This window comes from Acyrthosiphon pisum, chromosome A3 (assembly GCF_005508785.2).
Source record: "Acyrthosiphon pisum isolate AL4f chromosome A3, pea_aphid_22Mar2018_4r6ur, whole genome shotgun sequence".
NCBI classification, from domain to species: Eukaryota; Metazoa; Arthropoda; class Insecta; order Hemiptera; family Aphididae; genus Acyrthosiphon; species Acyrthosiphon pisum.
In genome coordinates this window covers 25,766,904-25,787,921 of record NC_042496.1, presented here as the reverse complement: position 1 = coordinate 25,787,921, position 21,018 = coordinate 25,766,904, and positions in this window count along the sequence as shown.

The window sequence follows — 21,018 nt, the reverse complement described above, 5'->3', positions numbered from 1 at the left end:
GGGATTTTCCGACGGTGGTGAGGAAAGGTGATGGAAAGGGAAAAGATATTACTTAGCGGATTCGAAAAATTCCACGACCACGAGGGAAAGTAAAATTCCATTGTAGTGTGTTTATATTTTTTTTTGTCCCACCGGTGCTTTAGAAATATATATATATATATAAATATAATATATAGTGTAACCGATGCATTCGAAGCGTGTTTTCCAGATGTGGAGCGCAAACGGTTTCGTAAAATGCGAACGTTCCGCCAAGCGTGAAAGCCGCACATTGGGGATGCTGTACCTACATATATGTATGTGTGTGTATATAGAGAGGGTGAAAAATATCCACGCCAAGAGACACTTTTGTCGGCATTTACGTATACACAGAAATCTTTTACACAATATAATAGTAATAAAAAAGAAAGCAAAAAATAATAACAATAATTCTAGTCAGTAATCTTTCATTGTGCCGAGGCCCGAGGCTTATCGTGGCGGCAATGGTGGTGTAGAGGCGGCGGTTTCTTTTACAAGCTCACGGCGCGAACACGTTGACAGGTGGTTAATCCCAAATCGGGAACGCTCGAAAAACGTACTAAAATATATATGATATAAGTTTACGCCGTTATAATAAAAAATCTGAGTTTTTATATATATTTTTTTTTTATTAAAGATGGTTTAGGGTTTTTTGATCGTATAGTCGCTTGCTTACTTTTAAACCGATATCGAAAAAAAAATAGAAACCACAATTTACTTCCAACACGTTGCGAGCGAGAAAACGCAATGTCAACATTACTCGTAGGTGTATATTGTATAGTATGTGCATGTATAAAATATAAATGTATTGTAGACTGCGTAGTGCGTAGTGTATACTCAATAAGTCAGGCGTCACCAATTAATATTTTTGAAGGACCACATTAGGAATCTGGAAGTTGTTCGCGGGCCATCAAAATTGCAGATGTCGGTAAAAACTAATGAACAAAAGAGAAAATTGATAAATTATTTCTCTAGAATTAGTAGAACGTATAATGTCAATCAATAGGATATAGTATTCGACGTACTATACCTTGGCCATCAGTCAGGTCAGTAAAATAACCTGGCATATAGGCTATATATACGTGTATAGCTTCTAAAAATTCCTATATTGTGGTAATTGTACTATTTAAATTTTAAAGTGTACCACAGTTTTACTATAACAAATTGTTTTGGTTTCTAAAATGTCATGCACGATTCATGATTGCTATGGAACCACGCTGCAGCCTGCAGTGGTTTTTAATCGTCACGAATCACTATTATTTATACTAACTTTGCTTTTTTATCAACCCACGTCTCTAAAAAATTAAAGAACTATAGAATCTTCACACTTAAATCGGTATAACGAATAACCCTTATCTATACTAGTAACTTAAAATTTAATGTAAAATGAAAATCTTCACTTCAAATTAAAATTAACGCAATTATCACTTAAAAAGCGATGAATTGTAATTATTACTATTACTTTTAAGTAGCCTAAATACGTATATACCTACCAGATTAAAAAAAAAATTGTATTAATAAAAATACCCGCTGTGGCATAAACCAATACACCATAGGGAAACAAGTCATCTTAGTATCTTACATAGTAGAAATTTAAATTCATAAGTGGTATATTAAAAATGTTTGCACATTTTTATAATTTACAGTTTGTTTTGTAGATTCACTTTTTTTAATGAAATTGATAGTATGACTGCGAGTGAGGATATGTTGTGGCCAAGAGATTCTGATAAATGTTCTGGAAGTTTTGCGTTTGTTTTGAATTCGGTGAATATACTATACATTATTATTGCCAAGTTGCATTATACAATTGATTGATTTATTGGTTCTCTAAAATTTAATGGAGTACTAAATCATGCTAAGGGAACATTAGCCCACTATTGATTCATTAAATGTTTAGAGATTGCTTATGCAACCAGGCATATGAGTTTTTGATTGGTACGTAAATAAAATGTTGATATTTACTTTTATTTTTTAGATTTTTATTGAAAAAATAATGGAAAGCACTTCTTACATATTTCCATATATAGCACATATAACTATACAACAAAATCATGAAACAATTAATAACCACTGAATCATGTGGATTGTAGGTGCGCATGTGATACGTATCGTATCTATATATGTATTTAAAAACTTAGGCATATGTATATCCATATAATCATGTCCGTTTATACTTTATTTGAATGAATAAATACACTAATGCATCATCACTACTATTTACAGTTATAAATATAAGTCTTATCGTCAACATATTATATTAATATGAGCTAGATTATTATATTATTGCATTGGAAAGACCTATCTGTGGTGCTTCCTGGCACCTGGCCGGGCACAGGACGTCGACTGCAGTAGAGCGACAGTGTAATGACGTATAACGCTACGTGAGACCTAACTCGTGGAACCTTCCGAAATAGCCGTAAATGAACCCAACAGCAGTGATCCGGGTATATTTGGTGAGTGATGGATGTGCGTTAGATACACTTGGTGGTGTATAATTTGATATTGGTAGCCGAATGGAACGGCATTTGGGGGCAACGTTTGTGTGTTGCGCTAGGGAGACCGTTCTGTGGGGGACACATAGCCTCTCACATAGCGCCACTTCCACGTGCCCGTCCGTCATATTTATTTTCCTCCATGACTTGGTTGATGGTGGATGTGGAACATCCGTTGTTCAAACAGCAACGACCGGAAGCATTAATAGTGACTGGACAATGGGGAACGATCACCACCACATTTTTTCATCCTCGCGATGATCGTGGTTTTATGAGCAATAATTGACCTCCTTAAAAAATTTTGGTTTTCCAGTCTATTTTTTCTCGTCGAAGATATTTTCGAATTTAATTTTTGTCTTTTTTACCACTCGAGTGTCTAAACATCGATTTATATGTATATAACCATTACCTTAAGGTTACTAAATCTTTTTGTGATTTTTATGAAGGTTGTATGGTGTACCTCTATACCTTATAATATACTCGATTATAATATATAGATCTTGTAATTTATTTTCAGAATTTTTTTGGGAAATCTGATGAAATTAATTAAACCCTTCATAGAATATCTTGTTTATTTTTTTTGTTCATTGTAAAAATATTGTTTAGGTATTTGGTACTATGTTTAAAAGCACAGTTATAACAAAATACACAGTTGGAGGGAAATATTTATTTACTTTTCTGGAATTATTAGGGCAATAATAAATTGATTTTCGTTTCAGTAATAAAAAAACGTAGTTCGCTAATGTTTTATTTTTTTGAAATATTGGTGATACAGGTTTAAATTATATAACATAATAAAGAATACAGTATAGTATCCAACCACAAATAGTTTGAAAAGAATATGTATAATAATATGCTATATAATTGTACGAGTAAATAAATAATAGTAATAAATAAATATAATTTACTGTCAAACACATGGCAACGGAGAAATTATACATTTTATTGAATCAATTATTAATTTTAAGAGCCTTTTTAATAGATTACAATTTGGTAAATAATTATTTTTTGTAATTCAAATTAAGAGTTTATTACGTTTTGAAAACTGCATGGTCGACCACCAAGCCGATTAAATAATTTAATTGTTCCATATACTATACTATACTATATGGTACTCAATTAAAATTTGACGAATACAAACACAATTTTTTAATTCATAATACGATTATAATTTATAAATGGAATATATATAAAAAAATATTATTAGTAGTAACAAGTTTAGGTCTCATTACAGTTTATACAACTTCTACTATATCTAATACGAAAGTCATATAATATCATTACCATATGTATTCGTTTAAATGTATTTTATTAATACATACATATTTATTTGAGGCGTTCATGAAATAATTGACAAAATATATTGAATACAATTAATAAAATCGATACAATGTAATATAATTTTATTGGGGTCAATTTCCCCAGCACCGTCATTTTAAAATTTTGACTTTTTTAAGTTCACAACCTTAAATAAAAATAGTAATATAATATTACAACTATTATAATAATGTATAATAGTTGAAACTTGAAATTAATATTTTTGTATACTTAAGTTATGCGAATTGTCTTGTAAATATCAATTAATAATTTAATACCCATGTGAAACGTAAATAAATATTGAATAAATAAGTTAATTGCATGCTTAAATATAAGATTGGAGTAAAAAGTTATGAGCTATTCTCTTGAAAACATTCGCCATAATATATGTAATATATATCTGTACATATGACATATTATTATCTTCATATTGAATAAAAAATATAGCTTAACAATTTATTTTCCAATCCATAGATTCTTTTCAGCTTTTTATTGCTAAGTTTTAAAATTTAAATGTATCGATTGAAACCAATGGAAGTATTAATAAGTTAAAAATAGGTCGCCGATGACTTTATTGATCGGATTAGGTATAGTCTTTGCAGACATCTCTGGAAAAAAATCGGATATTTTCAATATTCAAATGTATATGCATATGTATGTATCATGTATGTATAATATATGTATGTATGTATGTATGTATGTATATATGTATGTATGTATGTATGTATGTATGTATGTATGTATGTATGTATGTATGTATGTATGTATGTATATGTATGTATGTATGTATGTAAATATGACGTATGTATGTATGTATATATACACCAGTCATCGTTCGATCCCCGGAAATTCTACCAACCACCCTATATAATAATATATTATATACGTGTACGTATATACCACACACGGCAAAATATACCACTCCGTTGCAATGGTCCATGACAAGCCGTGTATAACAATAATTATTGTACTTTTCACCCGGCAAATCGACCGTGACTTAACACATTCGCGTGTTTTCTGCGTATTTCTTTTATTTTCAGTAGTTTTTACTCTCTGTGCGTTTGTATGCGTGTGTGTCTCCCCGTCGTCGTATTCGTTCTAATGACGTCGTTTGCACACATTTTCGGCAGTCGCGTGCCACCTTTTGCGGCAGACTTATCGACCATAAATTTCCGACAAAACCACACGGCTATTAATCTTTCCTCGCGCGGGTGTGTTATATTATTATGGCAACACTCTATCAGGCCCGGCGTGGACGAATCGCGTGCGTGCGTGCGAATGTGTACACATATAAAACCATTGTATACATATGAGAATATATATAATAATAATATATTATAAAGTGTGCCCAAACGGTATACAATGACCGGTCCCTCCTAAGTACGGTTTTCCGGTGTGGCAAACGACTTTTCGAGAGAGAGAAAAAAAAAATACACGTCTTATATATTATTATAATATGTTATTATTGTAATATGCAGCGGAGGAGGGGCGCGCCCGCAATGTTCCACGCACAATATATTGGAAAGCACATAATATTATATTATAGTGTATTATATATTATATACATAGACACTGACGAAAATAAAATGAAAACGGAGACGGAAACGCGTTAAACAATTCAACGCTTAGCTCATTTTTTGTTTTGTAATCTTACACTCCCGCCGCGCCGTGATACATGTTTAATATTTGTTTTATGATTTACCGAATGTGAATTTGAGTGTTTATCAAAACGTAATGTTTTAGTGCACATGGGGAAATTGTACAATGTGGACAATATGTTACTATGTATAATGACTTCAATATTGCATTGCGATGAGTCATGCAAATATGGGTATGTAGCCATGTATATGCATTATATATTCATGCGCATTGACGTGCTAATAATTAGTAAAATATCATATTGGTCCTATAGTATAACACATACCTACCTATACGGTTGGTGTACTAATCCATATACATGGTCACTGTGGTTTCCGCCAAAGAAAATTTCGTATTGATATATTTACGTGAAACTATTGCGAAATCGTTACGTTGTCAGAACAATATATTATATTTTAAATTAGCGGTCTTGACTGTTACGGGAATTCGGTTTGTATAGCCTAACATAATATATATCCTAACTGCAATAAAATATATAATAAAATATATATGTTTACCGATAACCGCATTCCCTCCTTGTCCCCGATTTCTAATTTCTTTTTTGAAAATCAAATTTTCCAATAATGGTGAAAGTCCTTCTGTCTGTCTCTGTCACTGTCCCTCTCTCTCCCTCTCTCGGCCACTCATTCTCTCTCTTCAGTAATAATTCCATATTTTCAAGAGTGCTCCAGGGGCTGCGTTTGAAGGGCTCTCCATAAACCGGTAGCCTCGAACAACTCAATTACGAGGAAATTGTATATTATCTAACGGGATGTGCACGCATCAACGGCCAAGCAAATTGTTTCGTAAACTGATTAGTGTTTACTTCCCCTCACCACCACCACCATTACCGCCACCGTTGGCGCATCTCTCACCATCTATGATCCCCCTCCACCACCAATAGCCACGATGTGGACGGAAGTGACGGCGCACCATCGGCCACACAACTGCTGCTGCAGTTGCCCAGAAGGGGCAAACAAGCAAAACAATTTGTAGTGATTGATTTACATTTTTATTATTAATAATTTTGAGATACTCGGGTTCCTGAGGGTTCCTCTGGCTATTGGTGATGTGATTTTTTTTTCATTGTTTTTAAATTATAATTGTATAGATGATTTTTTATAGATATTCAGTTGAAAAAAACATAATATATTATGAAATAAATGATCAGTTGCTGAATAATAGGAACAAGAATATTAAGTGCTGTGTGCGCATACCTAAACAAGTATAATGTATATAGATAATATGTAACATTACAAACATAATATGTAATATGTAATATTCTATAATATAATTAGTTCTTTAGTAGATAATAATTTTAACTATAGCGATAATTAATAAAATCGTGCCTTGTAAAAACAAAAAATTAAATTATCAGTATAGTCTGTTACTGTGTGAGTACATAGTCCGTTCTTTATAACATACTGACTGTTCAAGAAGTTTGGAAGATTAGTCATTAGACTAATTAGGTCTGATAAATGAGAATATCGTGATATAATTAACGAGGTGAAATATTTTACCTAATAAATGTGCATCAGTGTTATCTGTTTGTGCCATATTATGTAGGTATAGGTATAAAAATATGCTAACAATAATTAAAGCATTTCCTAAACATTTTTTAAATACCTTGTATATTTCGAAATTTTTTCGATACGCAAGCGTCGTTCTCTTTAATATATGTATTGTTAGGTTATAATATATATAGTTAATCGTTTCTTATAGCAGTTTTTGGATATATTTTTTTTGTTTAGGACGGCTTTATTTGTTTTTTTATATAATGTATAATGTGCGGAACAAGGGATAATGTGTCTATCGAGACTCTCGGTTTATTTATTTTTTAGCTTTTTATTTATGGATGAGACTAAATATTTATATCCTTAGGCTTAAAACAGTGCTATACGTGGCTGAATAGATTAACAAAAACGGACAAGACCGTAAGCAAACAAAACTTCAAACAAATAACGTCAGTATAAAGAGAATAACTTAGATTTTGAAAAGGCCACAGTTCACTAGGTATTAAAGGATATTTTAGTTTCTCATGACCCTAATCATCGTTCAACAAACAAGTTTGATAATAGATTCTGTACTATATCATTTTTTTGTTTATCAACGTAACGGAAAAATGTAATTAGAAATATTGAGAATGGGAATGTAAAAAACGATACTAAATAAGTACCTAAACCTAAATAAACCTAGATATCTATATTAATTTTATTATATTCCCAGTGTTGGTTTAGAATCTAAAGGGCTATTCTATTTGTAACTTTTTGTAAATAATTTTATATTAGAAATCAATTATTAAAATGACAAAAAAAAATACTGTATCTAACACTACGTTTAGATGACCTAGATTAAAAATCTAAATTAGAAAAAATTATATTTTTATTTTTCGTTTTATATACTATTTACATTCAAAATATATATTGTATAAAAATTAAGTAAATAAGAGTAAATTTATTGTGCAATTGTACATTTCAATTTTTTACATTAGCAATCATTTAAAAAAAATGTATGAGTTGGCTATAGGTACTATCAGTAAATTTGGGGTGTTTTTCGATTTTTTCTACAGCCATCAATATTAAAGGACCAAAATCTTCTATCTTTATGGTTAATCGTAGTATTATTTTTATAATATTTTAAAAAACTCTCTTACATGGCATTCGTATGAATGAAAAATTAATATAAATTTGTTAATTATGAATAAGTTAAAAAATAAAATTAATTAAAAATATAACTCTTGATTTATAACAAAAACACAACAAATATTAAATACAATTTCTGAATTTATCACAATCTGTGTTTTTTGGTAATTTTATCTTCACTCCCGTTATTATCACTTGCATTAAATATTATTTTATTATTATTAATTTACTAATTCAAATTAAGCAAATTAATTAAGAGTTTCATCTAAAAAATACTGGCCAAGGCCGACACTATAATATATTTCATTCTGATTCTGAGTGTAGCGATAGCCTATTGATTTTATAACAATGTGAGTTGGTGTCATTATTTATGTCTGACGTCGCCTTTAGAAGAAGTAATAATGTGTAATATTAAAGCTTTAGGTGGTTTCTGGTAGAAAAGTGGATCTTATTATTGGTACTTTGGAAGGTCAGACGTTTAAAATAATCAGTAGGTACCTACTTACCAAAGTAATAAAGTAAAAAAAAACTAAAAATATAGTGATACCTATCTGGCTATATCTAAATATAAAATTTTAAAAATAGTTTAACCCTAAGTTATTTATTGACTTTTTTCGATTTATATTCGATTGTTATTGATATATTCGATTGATAAACATTTTGTTTGAGAATAAAAAAAGCTTTAAAATTGAATACAAAGTTCCTTGTTTTTTTTGTAATAACAAAATATTGATAATACGTAGGTGGCAACATTTTTTGTTGAGAGTGTTTAGTTCACGTTTTGCGATTAATTTTGTTGTTTAAAATTCATACAATTTTTATTTCTTGTCATCATATGTTCATTGTTCAACGTAAGGCGAAATAAAGTTATTACAATCATTTTAATTTAAAATGTTGACAATATTGAAACGACTTTTTTTATGTTTTCATTGATCAAAATATAAATAAGAAATTTAAATCATTCTTATAATCCCCTATTAATTATAAATAATTGTAATTTTACATACACAATTCAATTTTAAAAATATTTAGACTAATTATAAATTATTTCTAGTCAAATATAATTTAGTTTTTTAGTTTATTTTTATAAATTTCAAAACAAAATATAAGAGTTTAAAAATATTGAAAATATATACATAAAATTTTTCATTACTGTTTAAATTTTAAAATTACATATTGTAGCTCAAAATTAATTTATTTTAAATTCTGAGCAAAGTGAGGGATCTATTGGTTTTACAATGGTGTTTATTTTTTAATTTTAATTTTATCTAGTACACAAATGTTTTACCAGAAGGAGTGCTTCGATATCAATCGATACTATAATATATAGTACCTTATGTTTTAGCAAATTGGATCAAGATGTTACTGTAGAAAGGTCATTTTTCGATTTTCTCAATAGTTATTCAATGCCACGGGAAAAACTACCGAAAAATTACGAAAAACCGTTAAAAATAGGATGCTCATTACCATACCAACGAATAAAAAATAATAATATTATAATATATTAATTCAACTTACAGGCTATAATACATATAATAACAATATAAAATATCCAGACTGACAAACCGCCTCCGCTCAAAATCGTTTTTCTTATACAATGATAATATTATATCATTGAATTCAAGTTTAATACAATCCATTATACATTGCCTCACTCGTAATATACTGTACAGCAGAGTAACATCCATGGATGTAAGTGCACTTACCTGTTTTTATTTTTTTTTTTATCCTGTATAGGTATACGAAATTTCTGCCAGAAGGAGTGCTTCGATTTCAACATATCGTATCTTATCTTTTAGCAAATTGGATCAAGATGGATTAGAGAGAAGAGGTCATTTTTCGATTTTCTCAATAGTTATAATGCCACGGGAAAAATCACCGACAAATTACAAAAAAAAGGATTTTAATTTATAACGCTTTGTTTATCACCATAGAAACGAATAAAATTAAAAATTAAAATAATGATTTTAGTTATTTTGTTGTAATTTATAACATTAATTCAACTTACAGGCTATAATAAAATATAGTAACAATATAAAATATCTAGAGTGTCAAACCGTTTCAGCACTTATTGTAACCATGGCAGGCACGATGTATCGTATCTTACTGTATACCTAATTAATATGATTCCGTCGCGATTTATAAATAATATGCAATAAAATATGATCATGTGCAAAATTAATTTATAACAAATACAACAAATATAATCAAATATAATAACGTGCTGCACACTCTGCACACACAAAATATAACAATATACGATATGATTGCAATGTACGTGTGTGTGTGTATTTCATATTGATTTTTCCCATTATATCCTATAGTCTACCGGGTGGTCCGCTGGTTTATGACGAGCAATCCATTTAGAGTAGAGTTGTAAAGAGAGCTATTTAGCCTTGTATTTTTATCTGTGGCGAGTTACACTGCCTGCAGGGTGCAGTACGCAATTTATTTACTCTCGTATGTATACGCACGCACCTTGTCGCGTATAAAATCATAAGTCAACACGCATTGTATGTGTTCAAAATAATAATAATATTATTATAAAAGCAAACAAACGAGTCGTCGCAGTTGTCGTCAAAAGTGTATATATATATATATTTAAGTACAATACAGTGTACCAAATATTATATAGGTATATATAAGTAGTGTTGTAGTCGCGAAATATGATTAGTATTATCGCGACACACGCGCGCATTTAAACTGTTTTACACGAGTAAACTCGCCTTCTCGTATATATTATATATAATATATATATATAAATATTATGCGTGTAATATGACAACCCCGCGCGGGCGCGTGCGGATAAAACGGACCAAACGTCTGTCCCCGAGGGTTGCGCGATCGTCGTAGATTTGTTTTTGGGGAGAGAGTTTTACACTATATACACTACAATATTAAGTACGTTAATATAATATAATATAATATACAATATGATATCAGAACGGCGACGACGCAATATCATCACATACAATAGCTGCCGAGTATGATACACACGCACATACACATTTCGCGGACCTACGGTTAAGTTTAAAACGTTACATCCCCGCCCCCACAACACCCAGCTATACCCACCCAACCACCACCCTGTCGTGTATATCACACCATTGTGGAAGGGGGTTTTTAAGTGTTCTCATATTGCATCGCAACCCCGCCGTCGCATAAAGTAATTATGACGAATAGTGTCCCGGGCTCGTATGTATAATAATATAATATAATATTATAATATATCACGTGCAGTATAATATACACTGTACGAGCTTCTAATGAACGCCATTCATTGCGTGTATGTTATTATTTGTATACACACACACACACCCATGGGCTGACACTGTAACCGTTTGATCGTCGCCTAATGATTTCGTCGCTTTGATGTAATATATATATTATATATATATATATATAATATAATATCGTATAATAATAACAATACCGTAGTATGACGCGTGAAAACGCACTTTACACAACTACCCCGTCAGCGCGTTAAAGACGTCTTCCCGGATGGAGCTTTTGTTTCAATTATTAAATTACACGCGATGAACAACCGTTTTTGGGACGTGAAATGACGCGCGTTTATAATATAATATTATATTATTACACAATCCGTTTTTATCATGCTTATTCAATTTGTAAATTGTATTTATTATCAAAACTTGAATTTGTTTTTTTTTTTGTACTCGATCGTGAATATTGTCGATGTGTGTTTGGTAGAACTTATGTAACTTATGTCTTATACTATAATATTATGTAGAGTTGTTAATTTTATATTAGTCCATTGTAACTGATTATCGCATAATATTAGATTGTTACTAAAAATTAAAAACTTGCAGGAAAAATTAATTTGTGGTGCTTACATTATTGTAATTTTTATATTTTTATATTAAAACATATTATTCTTCTATTAAGGTATATTGGCCACTAGGATCATCCCCCGACGTACAGCCTTGCCTCCATTCTAAACCTCCTCCTAAGCCCTAACGCTTCAGCAACTTTCCTTACTCCGTCTTACCATCTCAAACTTGTTTTTCCTAGTGTTATTTTTTTAGTTTTCAATAATACGATGCATATATGAGTGGATTTTTACTAGGTACTCCTGAAAGCATGCCCAGTCCACTGTAATATTTTTTTCCTCATCGTTTTTAGTATAGGTATTCGGTTTATGGAAGAGTATTTCTAATTCATAATTTTTCTATTAATTCTTTATTTATATCTATTCCACTCACTAAGCGTTTCCATTATAGGTAAAATATCTTTGGTAGGTAGTTCTTTTCTCTTCAAAACTAATAGTTATGTCTCAGCTCCATACGTAATTAAAGGTCGTATTATTATAATATTTAAATGTATCTTTTAAATTGTAATCTTTTGACAGTGATTGGGATCCTAGTAAGTTCATAAGACCATATAGAGACAATTATTTTTACACTGAATTTTTACATTTATTTATTTTTCAATTTAATTTTTCTCGGGCAGTATTGACCCCTGTTATTTGAATTGTTTAGTTCTTTTGAAATTTCAGTTGTTGACATTTAAAGTTGGATATAGTCTCATGGTGTCTCATCTTCGGGTCTTCCTACGGTCATATATTCCGTTTTGTCCAAATTTTTGTGAAGTTCAACTTTGAGTCGTTAACAGTTACAAGTTTTAATATTGGAAATGGAATTAAATTTTCAATAACTCATTACCTACTCTATGTTAGATGATGTAATACGAATATGTAATTTATTTATATATATATAGCAATAAGTAAAAATATAAACATCTAATAGATATAAGTACCTTAATAATTTAAATACCTTAACAAAAGTACTACTTATCACCTATGAAATATTGATTGTTATACGTACAATAATAATCTTAGGAAAAAAAAATATTTATGTGTATTACAACTTTATAACTAGGTAATTATGAACGACAATAAGTTTCAATCTCATTCATCCAACATAATAATCACATTTGCGTGAGTGATACTTGTCTGAGACGTTCTTCCTATAATCATTGAAGGCCAGTTGATATTATTTAAATCATATCTTAAATGTATCTGTATATCTAACAGGTAATTTATGATATTTGTCATAGTTATTTTATGTTTTCGAGTGTTTTGTATTTTTGTACACATCGTGTCACTTTTTTTCCTAACTTTTCTATATCAGCAACTTTTTGCTTAACTTCTCCTTGTTGGCAATATTTTTCTTTTTCTTTTATAAATGATGCTAAAAATAAAATTATTTAATATTTTATCATATGACCACAGTTTTTTTTCATTACCTTTTTGACTGTAGTTATTCCAGAATTTAATTTTCGATTGTACATCAAACTTATCAAAATGATACTCGACATCGCCATTCATATTGATTTTTTTTACATATTAAGTATAATAATTTAAAAATCAAATATATTAATTTGACTATCATTTAAATAAATAAAAATTTCAGTTTACTTCGATGAATGAAACTTCACATGTAATGTAAAAATATATTGTCCAACTGAAGTGTCACGGAATTTTTCTAAATGGAACAAAGGTATTACCATTAATATTGGTAGTATAATAGTGTTGATAAAAAATGATGGTGTTATGATTCTTCCTTACTCGAATAATAATTAGTTAATGTTATAACACGAACAGAGATTAATTTAAATTTATAATTTATAAATTTAATATATTATAAATAAATAACATATTTTATAATACAATATGTATCCCATAACAATTATTATAGCTAATATAATCATTTATGTAACTATGCAAGATTGTATGTTTAGGTTTAACACATTTTATGTTTAACCATAATATATATATATTATATTTAAGATAATATATTTTGTTTGTGAAAAATGAGAACAAAATAATTATTCGATTTCACATTTTTGTCCAATGAAATGCAGTCATCATAATAATATTATAATTTATAACGTTTATCGATTATATAATTATGTTTAGTCACGGATCAGTTTATCCGAATATTTAGTGCAATATAGTGATGATAACGAGTACAAGTCCCATAGCGCCTGTAAATCATGCAACCCAATCAACCGTGGAGTGGAGACCGGTGTTGGAACAGTGTCGGGCGAGTCGTTCGCCCTATATTAAATCATATACAAAAGCGGTGTCGGCCGATTATTGCATTCCGGAGGAGTGCGCCGCGGCATGACAATACGATACAATATAAGTAATATGTATAGCTTTCGGGCTAAGTGCGCTTTTTGTTTTGGACGCGGGCACACTGCACACACACACACACACACACACCTGTCTGCCCGCCGATCGCACCCCGTTGAACGGACGAGAGGCGTCGAAAACGCGCGAAGAATGCGCGACCACGCTTCGGCCCTCGCGGCGGGGGACACCATCATTTTCCGCACCGTCGCGGTCGCCCGTTTCGCGCAAAACACGCGGCCGTGGCTCGTTCTTTGTCGTCATTATTGTTATTATTTGTAAACGATACGCGCCTATTATATTATTATATGGATCGAAAACGCCGACGACGCGTATATTATATATTATATTATATTATTATTATGTGCGTGTATATGGGTATTGCGGTACGAGTATTTAATGGTACCTTTTTGTCGGCGGCGGCGGAGAAGATGCGCCGACAACGATTATAATAATATACGAGCCGACACACACACAGACGCGCGAACGCGGGGCGATAATACGTTTCCAGAGAGAGCCTTTTGTCGCGAGCGGGTGTTGTGTGTATGAGCCACTACTATAGGCATATAATATGTTATATTATATATTCGTTGTGTCTATTTTTTTAATACGGTCCTTTCTCTCCCCCTCCCACCATTCACAGACACGTACATACATGTATAGTCGCACACAGTCGTCGGTAATCCTTCTGTGTGCGATCGCTACTCTTTTATTTTTCTCCGGGGCGCAACAATATACACACACACACACACACCCGTGTTTGTGTGTTATAACGTCGTCGTCGTGAGTACGTGTACTGTGTGTGAGTATAATAATATGTGTATCGGCCCCCCGAGCGGCATCCTTTGGTCTCGGCGACTAATGCGTCGCGTACCCTCCGCCGCCACCACCACCTCACAGTTTGGCGTTGTTTTTTTTTTCTACCCGTCTCGATGACTCGATACAATATAATAATATTCTCCGCGGCTGTATACAATAATATATTATTATTTTTATTAGGCTTACGCGTTCCGATTTTAAATCTCTCGTGAAATTCAACACGTATACCTATATTATACACCGCGGCGTGTGTTGTGTGTATATAATATGCCCCCACACGTATAATATGTACATACCTGTCCGCCCACCCCGTCCGAAGTGCGTAAACATGTTTATAGATTACACCGTTCGCCGCACGCAATAATGGTATACAATATATACATATTGATATATTATACCATATTATAGTAATATTTACATTTGATAAAATATGGGCCTTCATTGGGCGGTACCTGGTTGGAATTTACCGAACAGTAGGTAGTCATTATAATATTATTTTCATCGAACGGGTCTTAACTAGTCAAATACTCAATAATTATTAGAACAATTTAATTAGAACGTTGGTATTTATGTACGTAATAACCTAACATTTATACACTACGCGATTCTGTTACTACAGTTATATACATGCGTCACATTGATTGTCACATTGATATAGAACCTAAAAAAACCTCACTTTTTCCCAACAGAAAGATAACAATATTACAATAACAATAAGCTATAGTCAATGATGACTTCGAAAGGTCGTACCTGCCGATTTCTTCTTTTAAACTATTTTAATGGTAAGTATTTTGAAGAAAGTGAATAACTTCAGTATCCATTAATAATAATTAGTTGGAATGTTAAAAAACAAATATATATATTTTATAGTCAAATAAACTTTTCATAGTAAGTCTGTTTGTGACTAGAAGTTGATGTTAAATATTGTGATAAACATTAATAACTTGTTAAATTAATTAGCTATCACATCTTAAAAGCATTTAGAGTTAAGTAAAAAGTTATGTTAACGTAAAGTTCTTACTTTACTTTAACTTGTTCATGTCCAGCCGTATTTCTGTCGCAACTAATAAGTTAGTTGACTACGGAAACGGATATTCTTAAAAATACAAAATATATTCCAATTTAAATCTCAATATTTAGCCGCCTGTGTAGTGAGTGTGTTTAGTTAAGACATTAAAGGGATAGCTTCACTATCTTAATTAAGTAATTCATTTTGTAAAATATGACTTATAAAATAAATGTAGGTACCTATGTAAAGCGTACTAAATATATATTTTAAAAGTTTTCTAAAAAGAAGATAAGTCTTAACTGATCCATTTTGGCACTTTATACGCGTTACTACGGTCAGTAAATATTGGCTATTGGGTACGGTGCCCAGTTAAAAAAGCAGTTTGATTCTTCGTGTGATTGAATTCAAAGTTCACGAGGTCCATAAACTATCAATTAGTTCTTTAAAAAACAAAAATCGCTGCTGGATGAAATGTATTATCAGCGGTCGATACAGTTGTTTAAACCATTAAAATGGAGAAATTACTATTCATCGATAAATTTTACTTATACCCACATAATATATTTGATCTTTTTGTCGACCAACTTCCTGTTTATGTTTGTGGTATCACCCGTATAGGATAATACGCGATGAACCAACTATATGCCTTACCTCCGTACACTCTAAGCTAATGACTATCTCTAGAATAAATTCAGATTAATGCACTGTTAGCTTTTGAGGTACGATGGTACGCGTTTTGTCGATCTTACGTCCGTTCCCTAATTTGGAATGACTATTAGGACGCCACAACCAGAGCACTGTTCAGTTTGCAATAAACCTCATTGACTATAGGTATGTGGGTCTGAGCACTGTTCCAATATTCAAAGGTAAGGACAAAGAAGACTTAGAAATAAAATTCAACTCGGGTTTTAATGGTCGGAAACACTTTTATTGAATTTTAAAACAAACATAAATTGAACACTTTGCGGATTCAGACCGCCGTAGCCCATCTTGCTTCATTGACCTATATTAATATCTAAATTGCTACGTTGATTTTTACATGTAATATATTTACATTAAATAATATTACAGTGACGACTGTCTACAATATACGACATGTTTTAGTTCAAAAAGCATAACGAATGTTATATAATTACACCGCAATGTATAAATTATCTAGCAATTATTGGCACAATGATCAATTTGTATGTTTTAAATTCGTTCAGTTCAAGATGTTATGTATTTTTCGTTTAATAGTTACTTCATACTTGGATTAAATTTCAATTACAATATGGTAGGCACTATAGTACCTAAATGTTATAGTGCCTATACATGCACATGTTGTATATATAGATAATATGGGTACATTAAATAATAAAGGTAAGTATAGGTAACACACATTCAATTTGTATTTGTATTTTTATATTATAATAATAATTAAAAATATTATTTACACGTCATAATCTAATTTCTATATAACTTGTGATTATAATATACTTATATGAAATATAATTCATACACTTATAAGTTCAAGCTTCAAACATTTATATCACAGAGCGCTATTAATCATATAAATATATAATATAGATTATAGAATTATAGAGTACAGTATGTTAGAATTTATTAAATAACTGCTTTGACCCGGTCCCATGTTAGTAGTCGGTCGTCAACAGTCACATTGTGTGTTATATATTATATTTATTTAATTGTATATTGTATATTTCGCCTTCAAACAGTGTACAAGTTGTACGACAGACGCCAAGAAAATACGAACAGCAGCAGGGAGAACATCAACAGAAGGGGGTGCGAAGAAACGTTTGGGGTTCGTTGTCAGTGGTGGTGGCGGCGGCGGCGGTGGTGGAAGGCGGAGAGATTCATTAAAAACGGAGTTCCTCTATGTATGGCGCGTATACTATACAGGGCGAGCGACATTTTCACGGTGACTGAACCTGGGCCCCTCGGAGCTGAAATAATACATCAGGGCGATGTCCTCGCAATGTGACAAACGCACACAGTTTGGAATTGTGTTTATTGCGAAACTGACATAAAAGCGATTGTGTGGCAGGAGGGAACGGGTGGCGTTCGTCGGAGGAACGGTATGTTTTTATTTTTTATTTCTTCGACAAAAGAAAATCTTTCTATTTTTAATACTCGAATCGAGTTGCACACACACACATGCGCGTGAAACAATCGCACAAAGCGACACGCTCGTCAACTTTGCACACAAACAAAACTTTTGAATTTAAAACTTCCTGAGTGAAAGCGCTTACATTTATGGTGTTTCTCTTTTAATACTAAATTATGTTTCAGATAATAATGAAATCTTAAGATTCAGATATTGATGGCATCACAATTATAAATATGTTTTTGTTTTGAGGGAGTGAATTAAAAGCGTTGACAATAGTTTTATAATGAATTTCTGATAACAATATTATATTGGTTAAAATTTTGGATATTTAACTACGTTGAAATCATCAAATTTCGGAATATGTACTATAATAGTAGGTATACATGAAAAATTATTTTATTTTAAATGTTATTTAAAATATACTATATACACGTAGTATAACTTTGTTTTTAATGTAGTTAAAATAGTAAAATCTTATAAAAAATTATTGTTTTATTTAGGTATGGAAAAACGGATACTTTTGTCTGTAATAACTAATAACTATGAATATTGCTGAATTTAAAACAATTGAATTTAAATGTCCAACGTATAATATCTACGTACACTAATAAAATTCGAATTTTATAGAATGTATAAAAATAAATTACGTGTATAGCATTTTTTCATATGTTCTCAAGCGAATTACGAATGATTTTGAACATTTGATGTATTTTGGGCAGTTAAATAAAAATGTAATCTATATTGGTTATATAATGTATAATATACATTATATAATATACATATATGAACGTAGTGGGACGCATGCCCAATAAAAACAATAAAATACACCAGAGTTGAACTGCTGCGTAGTATTTTTTCAGCAGTAGTTCAATACATCTATATAAAAACGTGGCCCAGCAGGCGGTGGCGCTCGAACTTAACCCCTTTTGGCGGGAACAAAGAGCAATAGAAAGAGCAAAGAAAATAGTACGGTAATAAAAAATAATATACATAATATTGTATAATAACGACACAATGTATAATATGTAGTATTGGACTCAATACAGGGTGTCTCACTCAAAGGCATATTCAAGATTTTGAAATTATTTACACACTACTTATTGTAAATTTTTTTAATTGATGGTATATATATGTATACACATATATAATATAATCGAATAAGGAAGCCGAATTTAAGACAGACAATTAATTATGTGTACTACAATTGATTAAGTAAACAAAGTAAGCAAGTTTACTTAATCAATAGTAATACTGACTACTGTACCTATATACACTATGTATTCATCTTTATTTTGCATAATATAATATTTAATTTTTTACGTGTTGAAAGTACATATCTATATTAATATGAAAATTATCAATTTATTTATATTATATTTTCGAGCTTAAAATTTGAAATATTCAAAATTCGGTAATTCATTTCTTTTAAGAATTACAAATATTAGGTACATACAATATATTATACATCGTAATGTTCACTACATAGTTATGTTTTATTATTTGAAAACGAATAACATTATGTGTTAGTGCAAAAAAAACAAAATTAATACATTTGGGCATGCCTACAGTAGTAGACTCAACTATAGAAGTTATATTTTCCGAAAATTCTAGATTGAAATATTGTTTTTCGAGGACTGCAAACTACAAGGTGCACACTGTTAATACCGCGGTAATCAACGAGACTGCACCCTGTATAAATATTTACGAGTATGACTATCGACGAGGACTCGATCGCGTCCGGCGCGGTGGCACGTCGTGAGAATTTGGGCAACACGTCCTCTGGGTGACAAAAATACCGGGGCGGCACGCAGCACGTCGTAATAATAATGACATCGACGTATATAATATTATCATAATATATTATACATATATTATTGTTATATACGCGCAATAATAATAAAAATATGAATATATGATATTATATATACGTCGCGCGATAACGACGTGGCGGCGAAGACCGTATTCCCGGCGGGTCGCGGCACCGGCTCTAATATATGATGAACGACGTGGACGGCAAAAAAGTAAAACCCTTCCGATAATAGTGTACATAATAATATATTGTAACGCCCTGCAATGACCCTTTCTCTCCCATACTCCCCTATACCCTCCACCCACAATAACCTCTCACACACTCACCCATGTACACACATATGATACGTATATATTATATTATGTAATATATTTATGTTATATTGTTTACGTGTTCTGCGGGAAATAAATACACGCGCCCGCTGTGTGTGTGTGTGTGTGTGTGTGTCAAGTCACCCAGTCATCGCCATCCCCGTTCCCTCGTCATCATTACGGTCTCCTCCGATGTACACAAAATATTTGATCGTATACGATATGTTGTTGTTATTATTATTATTATTATCGTCGTCGTTGTTATAAATCGTGTAACGATAATATTATTAGCCTCCGAGAATATATATATATATATATATATTATATTATATACGCTCGCCCTTTCAGTGCAGTTATATACACTTATGCGTATAGCATACCGTGCGGACCATTATTATATTTTGTCGTCGATACGGGACAAAGTGAATTTGTGTGTGTGTGTGCGAGCAAACGATACTAATGAGCCATTGAACCCTTTCCGGCGATGGATTAGTTGGAGGAGTGGTGTTAGGGAATAGGGATGATGTGTTGAAGGTGACATGATGACATATTTATACCTGACCAGCAAATTCACAGTGACATATTATTATTTTTTATTTTTTACGACTAATGAAGTGCAAATAGGCATATAAAGTTGTCACTTGTGCAGTCCTATCTCATCTCTCAAAATCTCAAACTAGCTTTTGTGCGCTACAAGTATTATT